A 12,371-nucleotide genomic window follows, 5' to 3' on the forward strand; every position below is an offset into this window, starting at 1 on the left:
TCGATATGGGGTTATACCTATGGAGGAAAAATTATGAGAGAGCCGTCTTCAATGGTATGGTCATGTCATCCACGCTAACGAGAATTCACTCGCCAAGATTGGTATGAATATTGAAGTGGTAAGCGACCGAAAGGCCGGCTGAAACCATGGTGGCTCGATACGCTAGATTGGGATTTGAAAACCTCGTGATTGCATCCAGATCAGGTTAGAAGAAAGGAGAAGAAGAGATCCATATTCCATAACAGTCTACCTTGCAGTCCAACACGAAACCGCTAGCCCTCGCTTTAAAAAAAATTACGAGCTACACGTAAAATGGGGGGTTCCACATCCTGACAAAAGTCTTAAAAGATAAATTTATTGGAGAATAGGGCGGTCCTGGGTATTTTGCGAGGCAACTTACTCAGGAGCAGAGACGCCCTTGCCATGCGATCGAAATCGTCAGCCAAAATAATTTGTTTTAAGTTCCTCATGTTGTTGCTTCGAAAGCAGTAAAGGAAGAACTGAACAATAGGGCTTGGTTACTGTTGTTTTCCCTTAGTGTCAACCCTTTTTATTTTCATCCCCAACCAAACGTGTTAATTCATTTGCTTAAAGTCAAATGTAGCCATCAACTGGGATACTTTTGGCGGCATGGATCACGAGTACGTTTTGTTTTCGCTGAGGTTAAATCCAACTCCTTTCATTCAATTTACCTCTGAAATACCTTAATCAATTTTTCAATGGATCAGGCCATAACATCCACTTTATTAAAGTGAAAACCCTGAATGTCTTGAAGTGCTACAGTTTTATGGTTGATCTGAACAATAAATTATCCTTCTAGGTTGTTTTGAGGAATAGATCCTCACTTTTGGCAATACTCCACCTTTTCAGCTCTAGTCCCACCATTGTCAATAACCCAACTCATATTTTGACTTAATTATTTCTGGAATATAAATTAAATTAAGTTTCTATTTTCTGTTTGCAGGTACACTGATGTCCAGCTTATTTTAACACAACTAGATCCGACTATACTTTAGGTGAGTTATATATTCTGCCTTGGAAATTTTCAGTGCTCTTAAAGGTTTACTAGAAAACTCCCGGTTCTGCCAGCTGTTTTAACTAAACGTTTTCCTTGCTTGTTGTCATTCCCAAGAAGCTAGACAAGCACAAAGCTGAAAAAAATATTACGTTTGAAAGTCGAGTTCGGAGCAAAAAGACCAAGAGGCTGATGCCCAATCAACTAAACCACTGTAACGTCAACCACGCAGCTTTGAGTTATGGGGAACGTGAGGCGCTCAAGCTCAGGCCAGGGCTATTCAATTTATGGACGCACATCCCGAGGTTCAGGAAGCCTGTACTTCCTGCCTTCTCGCCTTTTTGGCTCAAGAATGCCGTGAGTGTAAAGTGTCACTCGGCAGGAGGTGTGCTCCTGCTGCAGCGTGATCCTAATTATGATAGCCGAAGCACTTGGCACCCTTCGTCCACCAGGCAATGGTGCTTTAACTTTCTACAAAGGAAAAGATATGACAACTGTCTTCTTCGAATAAATGCAAATACCCATGTTTGCTGAGCAGTTGGGTTAGGTATTAGTCATCTCAATCGTGCTTTCCATTCAAACACGACTGCACGTCCATGGTGAAATGTGCTGTTCATCTACCTTTCGGTTATCCTTCTCAGGATTGCTGCCTTGCGCTGAGAGTGGGGGCTATCCCTTCACAATCGGCAGCTTCTTTGTTTCCCTCACCTTTTCTGAAGTGTATAAACCTCTGCTCTGCAGCATGGAAAGCGGTCGGAACAATTTCTGCGATCATCATTTCTACTGACTTCCAGACGGTACGATAGGCGGACACAACTAGCAAAACCTCTTGCCCCTGTACTTGCACTAAGCTCTTCCGGTAAATTTCCTTGCTAAGGTCACCAGCTCATACTTTGGAACTGAAAGAAAGATAAACGGGCCCACGCCCAATAACAAACAACGCCTTTTTGATATCGAGATATTTTACTTCTTGAAGCACTATGAGACTATGATTTCATCAACTAAATATTAGGATCTGGGGGAACACTCCCCCCTTTGGTTTTGTCTAAGGTTAGGAAGAATCCATACCCAGTCACCCATCTGCTCATTCGCCATATCACCATTCTCGAGGTACGTCGAGCTTTTTTACCGCACTTGCGGCGACTACTGCTCAAACAACATCCGCGTATCCAACCATCTTCACGCTTCTCAAGTCGTAGGAGACTACCGTATGAGGCTTTCCAAATGTCCATGTGACCCTCATTTTAAGCTGTCTTCTATTGCTTTCTTAGAGCATCGCGCAGTCGATTAAATACCAGGGTCCATTAATCCCTCAATATCCACAAAAGGCAGCCTGGAATGTGGAAACAATTTTCCAGCGCCTTGGGAATATCACACCACCCATCGCCAAAACTGGAGCTGTTTCTTACATTAAGCGTCACCAGGAACACCCCTGTCCTGCCTGACTGCCAGTCTCATTACTTAGACCACTTCTTCAGTCTTCAGTCAGTTTGCATTTGCTTATCAACAGGACTCTCGCAATTTTCCAGCGGCTAGAAGAAATTGCCGCTGTCAAGCATGCATTGTGTGTGCTGTGAATGTGCTGAGTAACATGCCTTGCACTTCGTTGGGAATACCATCCAATCCTGGTGTTTTTTTCCTTCAGGAACAAAATCGCTTATTCCGATTCCTTTACAGTGGAGAGTGGGCATTTGTCAATATTTCCCCTTTGTATTGACACCGTCGGTTCAGATATGACCTGTACGATTTCTTCCACCTTCACTGCTTCCATGGAGCAGAGAAATCGATGATCACCGACTTTTTTGGTAACCAACCCCATGGATCCCTGCAAATGTCACTTACTAGCTTCTATCAACAGCAAGCTTTCTGCCTGTTGATTTCGTGGCAGAGTTTCTTTTGCACTCTCCTGTATTCTGCTGATATAAAGGTCACTAGATTATCTTTGCCTATTGAGCGCTGCGCAATCCGCAAAAGTCTGAAGCAATTTCTTCGTAGACCTACAATTTCAATCGCCCACCAGTACCCAGGTGGTTTTCCGAAGAGGAGTCTCCTTTTTGGGCACCGAAACATCGCATGCTGCTCACTAACGATTCAGTCACAGTTTCTCTTTTCGCGTCCCGCTCTTGGGGCTCGTCTTTCTCTCTTGAGAGAGTATTGGCGAATTTATCAATGACGACTTTCCCGATTTTCCACCTTCGGACGAGAGGAGCCGTTTATCACTTCTATGGAAATACACTGGGGATCACTGGCTGTGAAATCAGTATCTGTGGTTGAACCTTGCAACCATGTAAGAGTCCTATCGATATTTAAGACAGTGAGTACCGTCCTGACAACCATCTCCCAATTTGTGATCTCCCTAACCTGGTTGATTCATGCTCCATATTCCTCCTTAAACGAAAACATTCGTGTGGAAGCGAGACTCTTGCAACTCTGACTGTGCTTAAGGAGGTCTTCGACCTCTTTCTGCGCGACTGTGAGCTTCTACGGTGATAGGAAAGATAGGAGAGCCAGTCATATTGATATAGTGTTGAAAATCATACTTGACCTGCTTCGAGAGACTACCCGCGAAAGTGATATTGCGGCAGTTTTGAAGAACAATGTCTTCCAAAACTATCCAGAGCTTTGGCGGTGAAAATTGAGATTTATTCCTGTGAATGTGGGATCTGTTGTGTAAATCAACTAAAAATCGATAGAAAGTCCATAGGAAGTCTGCGTCTAATATCGGAGTGCTGATATCCGCAAAAGCGCAGCGCTAGGAAAATGTTCTTCGAAGTCCTAGACTCATATCTGCCTGCATTTGTCTATAAGTCCGAAAAATATCTCTGTCGCAAGTTTTGAAGATTTGTGTTTCGAGGATGCGGGAAGAACTAAAACTTCAGCATCGGTATCTGTTAAGTAGTGGCTCCGACTCAAGAGGTTATAAATTGTTAGGCGACATGGTCGTACGTTCCAGATGGCCGTCGCCAGAGCTCCCAGTGGGGAAGAAAGTGCGGAGGCTGACAAATCTAATGGTCGGTAGTACCAGCATGCCATGGGACTGGTCGAACGGCCTGACAATATACTACTAAATGCTCTACGCGGGATGCGGATCCAGACCGTGATTTAGTCCGAAAGCGAAGCACCAACCGTTCCCGGTGCTATCACCGTCTGCTGCAACTGGGCCACCTCGTCAATCACAGATCGCGCGTGGATCTCTTGTGTCGTGTCTTATTGGTGGTGGCGGGAAAAGACTCCAGAGACCCTGAATCCGTACACTCCAGGATGGTCTTTGTGCTCTAAAAGTGTCTCTGGAGCCAGAAAGATTGTGACAGCCCAGTGTGGACTTTGTCAGTACCAAACTGCTTCATTTCTGCTGTCTTGACTTAGCTTCCGATCCCCAAGGTTTAGCTTTCTCAGTAAATGATTTAGCTTAGCCGTTTCAGTTACTGAAATGCGTTTAATGAGCTGCTCCATCAGTCATGAGTGGGAGCAGTTTACTAACACGTCAGAGACAATTTAATTTATCTTGTCCTTCAGCTTGACAATCGCGTAGATAAACTGCGTGACGTACACCGTGAAACGTAAATTGGGCCTGAAGCCGACGGAATCACGCTGCTGGTTTACTTCTTCAAAGCAATAGCTGCGATGACAACTGTTGCGTCAATTTTGTCAACGTAACTTACAGCGGCAAACGACAGCCACACGGGGGAACACCAAGCGGAACGAGGACAGGAAAGAACCTAGCAGAGGAGCTCCGTGACCGCCTGCCTTCTTACCACTCCCAAGAGAGCACTTAATTGAAAATGAGCGCGTTTAAATATAAATGGGTGCGTTCGGCTTGTTTCGCAAATCACATCACTTTGCCACACACATACCGGCATTAGGCATTAGCTTTTCTTTAATAATAATAATAATCGTTGCCACAACAATCCATATTGGATCAGGGCCTTGAAGTGTGTTAGAGCACTTCATTCATGACCGTAACGGTACACTACAGAACGCTGTAGGAGGCAATGTGGTCAGCATTACGCTCGCCCGAGATTATTACCCTGATTTGACTCAGGTACTCCTTCACAGCTGAGTCGACTGGTATCCGACGTCAAATCGCAATACAAAACCCACTGTCGTCAGCGAGATTTGAACCGCGACCTCCCGTACGACAGCCTTGTGCTCTTACCACTCAGCTATCCGGGCACTAGCTTTTCTTTCTTCTTCCTTTTCCGATGGACGCGTGGAGGATTTATGGCGGGTAGGATTTATACCCCTTAGTGACTGAAGTTTTCTACTGCCGAGCTTTCCTCTTCTGCTTTTTGCTCGATTTAAGCAATATTGCTACGGACGAGCCAAGGCGGGTTTCCAGTTTATTTCGTCATGAAAGCAAAGTTTCCATTAAAATGGAAAACCTGTCATCCACAGATTACTCCGTGAAAAACATGAATTTAGTAAGGCTTAAAAAATTCCTGGCTTGTTCGCGCCTTACTTGCTCGAAGTTCCGGGTGTGTGTGTGGTGGGGGAGAAGCTATAGCTTCTGAACACTCAGACTGTGTTGACCGATTGTCCTCGCCACCCCTATCTAATGGAATATTCCGGATTCGTTAACGTATTGCAGGAACATCGGCACCAAAGATCTGATGCCTGATGGGTCCATAGGCGAGTCATTCAAAAATAAAATGCGAATGTAGGAAAGCCAATAATACTTCTGCAAGTTCTCCTGCTTTTCGACAGGATCAACTTTGCGGTACGCATGCTCGGTTGTGGCAGGAAAAGTTTGGTGTTTCTAGCAGCATTTAGACTTTGCCACCTGTCATTGTGGGGAGCTTGTTCCCAGTTTTTGAAGGCAGCCTAAGCCAATGCTGCTGGTTCCGGTCCCGGCATGAGGAAGATTGACCCCTCTTTCGCTAAAGCATCCGAGATTTCATTTCCCTCTACGCCACAGTGACCAGGTACCCAGAGTAGTTCCACCGTATTGAATCTAGAATAGAGTTCAATGCAGAAACCGCATTCTTGGACGATTTTCGAGGTGATCAAAGGACTTCTCGACACCCTCAATGCAGCCTGGCTACAGTCAAAACTGAGGCTTACTGGGTGTTGACCTTACGCTTCTTGCACACATTACCGCTGACAGAAGAGTCTGGTGCGTCCAGTGTGGATCTCACCGGGGTTACCAGTTTATCCCCACCTTACGCCGAAGATTCCGTTTCCTTGCGTTCGATTTCTCTGGACGTTACCGCACCTAGTGTTACAGCCACCTCCATATCCTCCTTCCCAAGGTGTTTCATTTGCTTTCGCAATGCCCTCTTCTGCCGCCAGCTTTTTTTTTTGGGGTAGGGTAGGTGAATGCATTTACGCACACATTGTTGGACTCCCGATTCGGTACGTCGCCGGACTACCAACTAAACACCTCCCCATCGTCAGAGAGCTAGCCTGGAACCGTTTGTCACATTACTTCGAGTTAGTCCCCGAACTCTCCCGCGTTGCGAAGCCTTCAAATCAGGGAATTCCTTTCACCAACGGGAGGGGAGAGGAGGAAGGGAACTGTCAGTTCAAGGAACCCCATCCCACCTTACACAAGAAAAAAAAGTGTGATGGGCGTCGTCCACAACTCCATTGCAAAACACACAATCCGGAGAACGCGCCTTTCCAATCTTGTGCAGGTAAGACTGAAAACCTCCATGCCCACTTAAAAATTGGGTAAGGAAATATTCAGTCTCACCATGCTTCCGATTCAGCCACGCACCTAAGTTGCCGATGAGCCTCGCAGTCCATCTGCCTCTAGTTTCGTTTTGCCACGAGAGCTGCCACTCGTCTAGAGTGTGTTGCCGTTCCTCGCGAGCAACCACTTCCCTTTGTTCATCTCCCTTGCGCTTGTATATGGCCTGACGCTCGGATAACTTCCGCGATCACCATCACGGCCGGTTCAGAGACAGTGCGGTACGCAGACGCCACCCGTAAAGCTCCCCGTCTCTGTACTTGCGCGAGGCGTTTACGATATACCTCCTTTTTAAGAGCGCCAGCCCATACCTCTGCGCCGTAGAGCAGGACAGACTGCGTTGAGCTCATCAGGAGAAGTCGCCTACTAGACGTAGGACCCCCAATGTTTGCCATTAGCCTACTTAACGCCGGATTTGCTCAGAAAAGCTCATCTTTGAGTCAAGAGTCAACCAGAGGTACTTTACCGCTGATTTTGACTCGATGATCGACTCGTCGAACGATATGGGACGCAGGGTCGGAATTCTCCTTTTAGTCAGGATGACTACTTCGGTTTTTTCCAGTGCAAGGTTGAAACCATGAGTAGTCATCCATCCGCTTACCCGTCGCATCAATATGCCGAGTCTGCTTTGCGCCTGTTCGACAGTGCGTCCAGCAACAAGCGCTGCGACATCATCTGCGTAGCCGACCAGGCGCGACTCCTCTGGCATGTCGAGTTTAAGCAGACTGTCATAGGTAGCGTTCCAGAGGTCCGACCCTAGGATGGATCCCTGTGCTACCCCCGACATGACCTCCATCCACCTTTGACCGTCTAGAGTTTCATAGAGCAGGGAGCGGTTCCTCAGATAGTCCCTCAAAATCCGTAAGAGATAGTTCGGTACGTTGAAGGTATTATCTAGTGTGCCTAGAATATCTTTCCATCTTACGGAATTGAAGGCGTTTCTGACGTCAAGCGTTACGAGGAGCACCACCCGTCGAGTTCGGCGGCTATGTGCCTCTGCTCGTCGAACGGCGTCCACGACTTGCATGACAGCATCAATTGTCGATCTCCCTGCCATAAAACCAAACCGCCGGAGAGATAAATCTCCGGCAGCGCGTATCGCTTCAGCGAGTCTACTTCTGATGAGCTTTTCGAGCACTTTCCCAATAATGTCAAGCATACATAGTGGGCGGTATGAAGACGGCAATTCGGGGTCGCCTTTCCCTTTAGGGATCAGCGCAAGCCTCGCAACTTTCCAACGAGCAGGGAAAATGCCCTCCTTCAGGCAAGCGTTGAATGCGCCGAGCAGTAGGTCTGGCCGGTGTTGGAATACCAGTTTGTACACCTCTACTGGAATACCATCGGGTCCTGGCGCCTTCTTGTTTTTATAGAGAGGACTGCCTGTTCCAAATCTTTTATAGAGAAAAGTGGACAGTCCTCTGCGCTCTCCGCGCCGACGTCACCATCCCATACGGGGTGGGCAGGGAAGAGTGCTCCCACAATGCGGTCCATCTGCTCGGCCTTAAGTGAACAGGATTTCCGCAGAGCCCCGATTTTTCGGGTTACCAGTTTGTAACCGAGTCCCCACGGATCCCCATTCACCTCGTCGACCAGATCTTGCCAGCAGCGAGCTTTGCTCTTGTTTAGCCAGCTTGGGGCCTCTCGAGGTTCACTGTGTCCGGGCTGCTTGGATCCACTTCCACATGCCGGCGTTCAACCAGTAGCTCCCACGTCACCAGTTCCCTCTTCGCTCTTCCCGGTAAGGGTACAGTGGAAAGTTCTGACAGGCAGGATTTCCTCCTTAGTGGCCGAAGTTCCCTTCTGCCGAGCCTTCCTCTTTCGTTTCCGGGTAGGTTTGGGAAATAGTACCGCAGACGGACCAGCCGTCGTCGGATTTCTAGTTTCTCCCAAGTTGAGAGTTTCCGTAATACTAGTTTCCGTAGTACTAGCTTCGCCATAGGGGCTAAATGCAAGTTTTCCACTGAGGCCAAAAGTAAGCCTTCTACAGGTTTATCTGTAGGGGGGTATGAATGTGGTGAGGCCTTCAAAATAGACGCCTCGGCTGCAGTCTGATTGCTCATTGTTGCAGGTGGATTCGAAGTCTATGATTTCTTACCACTTGGAGAGTTTAAATCCTTCATTTTCATCTCCATGTTTTAGACACCCTTGATGTAGCAGCAGACTACTACAGACTCCCCCATCACGACAAGGTGGTGTCCGAGGTGGGAGAGGGGGGAGATTCGTAGCATTTGATTTTTTACCACTCGGATTATTAATATTTATACCATCTGGATTAGAAAGATACTTCTTTCCTTCCTATCACTAAAGACATCGGTTTAATCTTCGTTTTTAGTGGGCCGAGCTATGAGTTGTACAGTTTTCTTTGGAACACAATACAGAAACCAAATTTTGCCATTATTTATGGATCCACCGACAAACTAAAACCAGATGTTAACGCTGACTAAATCATTCATCACTGCAGATTCTACACTGTCAATGTAAACAAAAATGTTCACACTTTCGCCACCTTCAAGAATATCTCTTTGCTTCGTCACAGCTAGAGGCCCCGCTTTTATCAATAGGCCGCTGATAAGATGGTCGAATAATAGGCTGGAACTGATAAGAGTACTGCGATTACAGTCAGTTCCGTACTATCAGCTATTCGGGCTGGAGTTGGATTCGCGCAATTGAAACCAGATGAAAACATTCAATTGGAAGTGCGTCAGCATCGCAGATCGATTTCAAGACGAGTTTCCGCAATCAGCAAGGAGTAAAGAGTTAATACTATGAGTAGTGAACGCTGGAATCTAGAATCAGCTTGCAGTTCAAATTCTATCTTTGATAGTGAAAGGTTATCAATGTTTCGTGTCTGTGAGTAATTCTCCAAAACAAGTGAAAAACATTTCCATTGAATACTAGAAACCTCAAAATTTGAGGCGGATTATCTTAGCATTCTGGTTTAAGTTGGTGTTTTCAAACTACAAAAATTGTTCGGGAAATCCATAGTAGCTGGCAAAGTAGTGGATATACCCTCAAGGTACGTGATTATAGCCAATAAATCTACAAGGATCGAGCTAGCCTGGCCCTACAACATTGAATCTTCAACTCACGAAAGGAGCCTTTTAGTTGTCTCTCATCATCCAAATCCTTAAATCAACAAAGGAGCCATTTCACCCCGATATATCCCCGTAAAACGAAAACTCTTTTGGTATATACAATAAAAATTCAATTACTCTGAATGCTTTCTGTTCTCCGTATGTTATCAATTTAAATCTGTACAAAAGCCTGGATGACAACAGTCACAAGGTCATAAACTCCACTCGTTGCCATGTTATAAATCTCCCATTCGTCCATCAGCATCGCTAGACTGTTCTCTCCGTAAATATCACGTAAAATACCAATGTCATTTCGCCTTGAACACGTTTTGAATAAGTAATATTTCTGCAAAAGCAGAAAAGCACCACATTTGCATATTGTCTGGAGGAAGACATAGGAGCCTTTTTCATTACACAACTCCGTTCGCGATATGGCCCCGGCATCAACCATTGGAAAAATCATAAAATGTTTGCCTGGTACCTAGTTATCCTCCGTCACATTGAGTGGAAACCTCGAATTCTTCAATATCGGGCCGAGGCAAAATAGAAATAAATCTCTGTTCGGCTCGGCACATGTAAATAGCAGGACCGAAAAAGGAAAATCGAGTCCTGACGCTGGCATCTCCCTCCATCAAGAGTCAGTAAAAGAGCAGCATGGAAAAAATTGATTACTCTCTAATATGAATTTAAACTCTAAGCCATTTCGGAGGCATTCAGGTTGCCATAAATCAACGGCATTTTCCACCATTAAACGCCAGCAACTTCAGGACCAAGGACCATCTACATCCACCACAAATTTCGTTTCAACAAATTTTATGAAATTTTATTGTACGAGAGCAAGATCTCGGGTTCGAACCTCATCCACAGCCAGGATATTATATAGACATTTCGAGTCAAGAAAGCCATCTGCAATCGCCTGTATCTCGTCCTGAATTATATTCGACCATGACGACCTTAGCCTGTAGCCAGATAGGAAGCAGGCAAACCACCATCTTTCACAGAAGAAGCAAGAAGCGTTTCAAAGGGACCCTGTATATCGTCTTTTCGGGACCTGAAGAAGTAACGAAAATAAGATATTACCTTATGATAGGTTCCATTGCTTGCCACCCTTCAATATTCCTCTCCGGCAATGGATGGACCGAAAGACCAAAAAACTCATGGCAAAAACAGCCTGTAAAGGAGTGTCGAACGAATGATACTTGTTCGAGAAAATTGGAGTGAACAGCAGGAAAATTTATCATGTTTCGCATAAATATTTTCACTAGTTATGTTTTATGGTTTACCGTATTGCACTATACATGCCATAACTTTTCATCTCTACTCCCGATAAAGTTTCCCCCTAACGATTTTTTCCCAAGCTTGAAGGCTTAGAAATTTTCCGCTGAGTGGCTCAACTGTTTCCTTGCCGGATGGACGGAAGGACTTGGCTCTAATTTATTCCGTGTTTAATATATTCGATGCAGGAGAGACTATGACGAGGAACTTGCTCCGTGGAGTTGGAAGTACACTGATGTTCTGAAATATGGAGATGATATCTAGTAAAAATTCGGCGTCTTGAGCCACCTGTTGCTTATCCAACGAAAGGATCTCCAAAAATTACGTCACTATCTAGGAGCGCTTTGCCAGACTTTTCAATTTGAAATGATTCAAATCCTTCTTTGCTTCGTCCTTAGAACCCTTAGTTTTAGTTAGCGTTCCATCTTTTCCTCACATCACTCTTCCATCTACACTGCACCACCTCATAGTGCTTAGTCCTTCCCAAAAGAAGGACGTACCATCGTGTCCAACTTTTATAAGAAGTGCTCCTAAGGTGCTCTCGCTCTTAAATTTTATTTATTCAAGATAGTGCATGAACGTAATGGTGCACAATAACTTGTGTCCAAAAACGACCAGAAGCAGCTCAACACAGGATACTAGTCCTTCCGGAAGTAGTGGCCCCATTCAGATATAGCCTCGAAACGAGGAGTCGCCATCACTACAACCATCAGCAACGACATAATGAAGATTGAAGGCACAAAATTTGTTACTATCGCACTGTTGAGGATAATTCCTTCTCCTTAGATTGCATCGATGATTAATGGGCATCTTTATGTAGCACATTTAGATATGAGTCCTTTCGACTTTGCCGAGTTGAATGCCCGCTTAGACCCGCAGTTTTGAATTTTGAATCTCCAACAGCATCTCCTTCCATTCCAACCATTCATTAGCTCGATATAAGGACGACAAACCGAACAATGAATAGTAATCGAGGAAATTTTGAGGAATACAAGTTAGGGTTTTCCGGCTGGAGGGTGTTTTCATTAATTAGTACAAATATTTTAGGAGTCAAAGATGTAAGATACAAGATACAAAGTAGAAGATAGAAACAGAAAGGAAATCCTAAGCCGAAAATTTATGTCTTGATGTTTCAATTAAATTACAGGCTAAGAAGAGTGTTTTTCTAAGTAACGAATTGAGGACTGTACAATGAAAGGACGAATTCAAAACGACAAGGGACAGATATCCTAGAGCAGATTCATTAGAAGAAAACTTTAGTGTTGCTTGTTTGATAGTACCAAAGAGACTCCGGAAGAATAGCAAAAACCCTTTGCCA

At 45.2% G+C, this 12,371-nt stretch overlaps 1 protein-coding gene across 2 annotated transcripts in view; it reads left to right on the forward strand.

Moving 5' to 3' along the window:
- The first annotated feature begins 964 nt into the window (after window positions 1–964).
- LOC119651045 overlaps window positions 965–12,371 on the forward strand; it is a 185,594-nt gene continuing 174,187 nt past the window's right edge. The window contains exon 1 of one of the 2 annotated variants that reach the window (XM_038054367.1): window positions 965–1,016. The gene's annotated coding sequence lies outside the window, so the exon portion shown is untranslated. Of the gene's footprint in view, window positions 1,017–9,705; window positions 9,721–12,371 lie in introns of those variants that run through there. The other variant, XM_038054368.1, reaches the window with a different exon arrangement.

The sequence above is a fragment of the Hermetia illucens genome, chromosome 3 (genome assembly GCF_905115235.1).
Source record: "Hermetia illucens chromosome 3, iHerIll2.2.curated.20191125, whole genome shotgun sequence".
Lineage (NCBI taxonomy): Eukaryota > Metazoa > Arthropoda > Insecta > Diptera > Stratiomyidae > Hermetia > Hermetia illucens.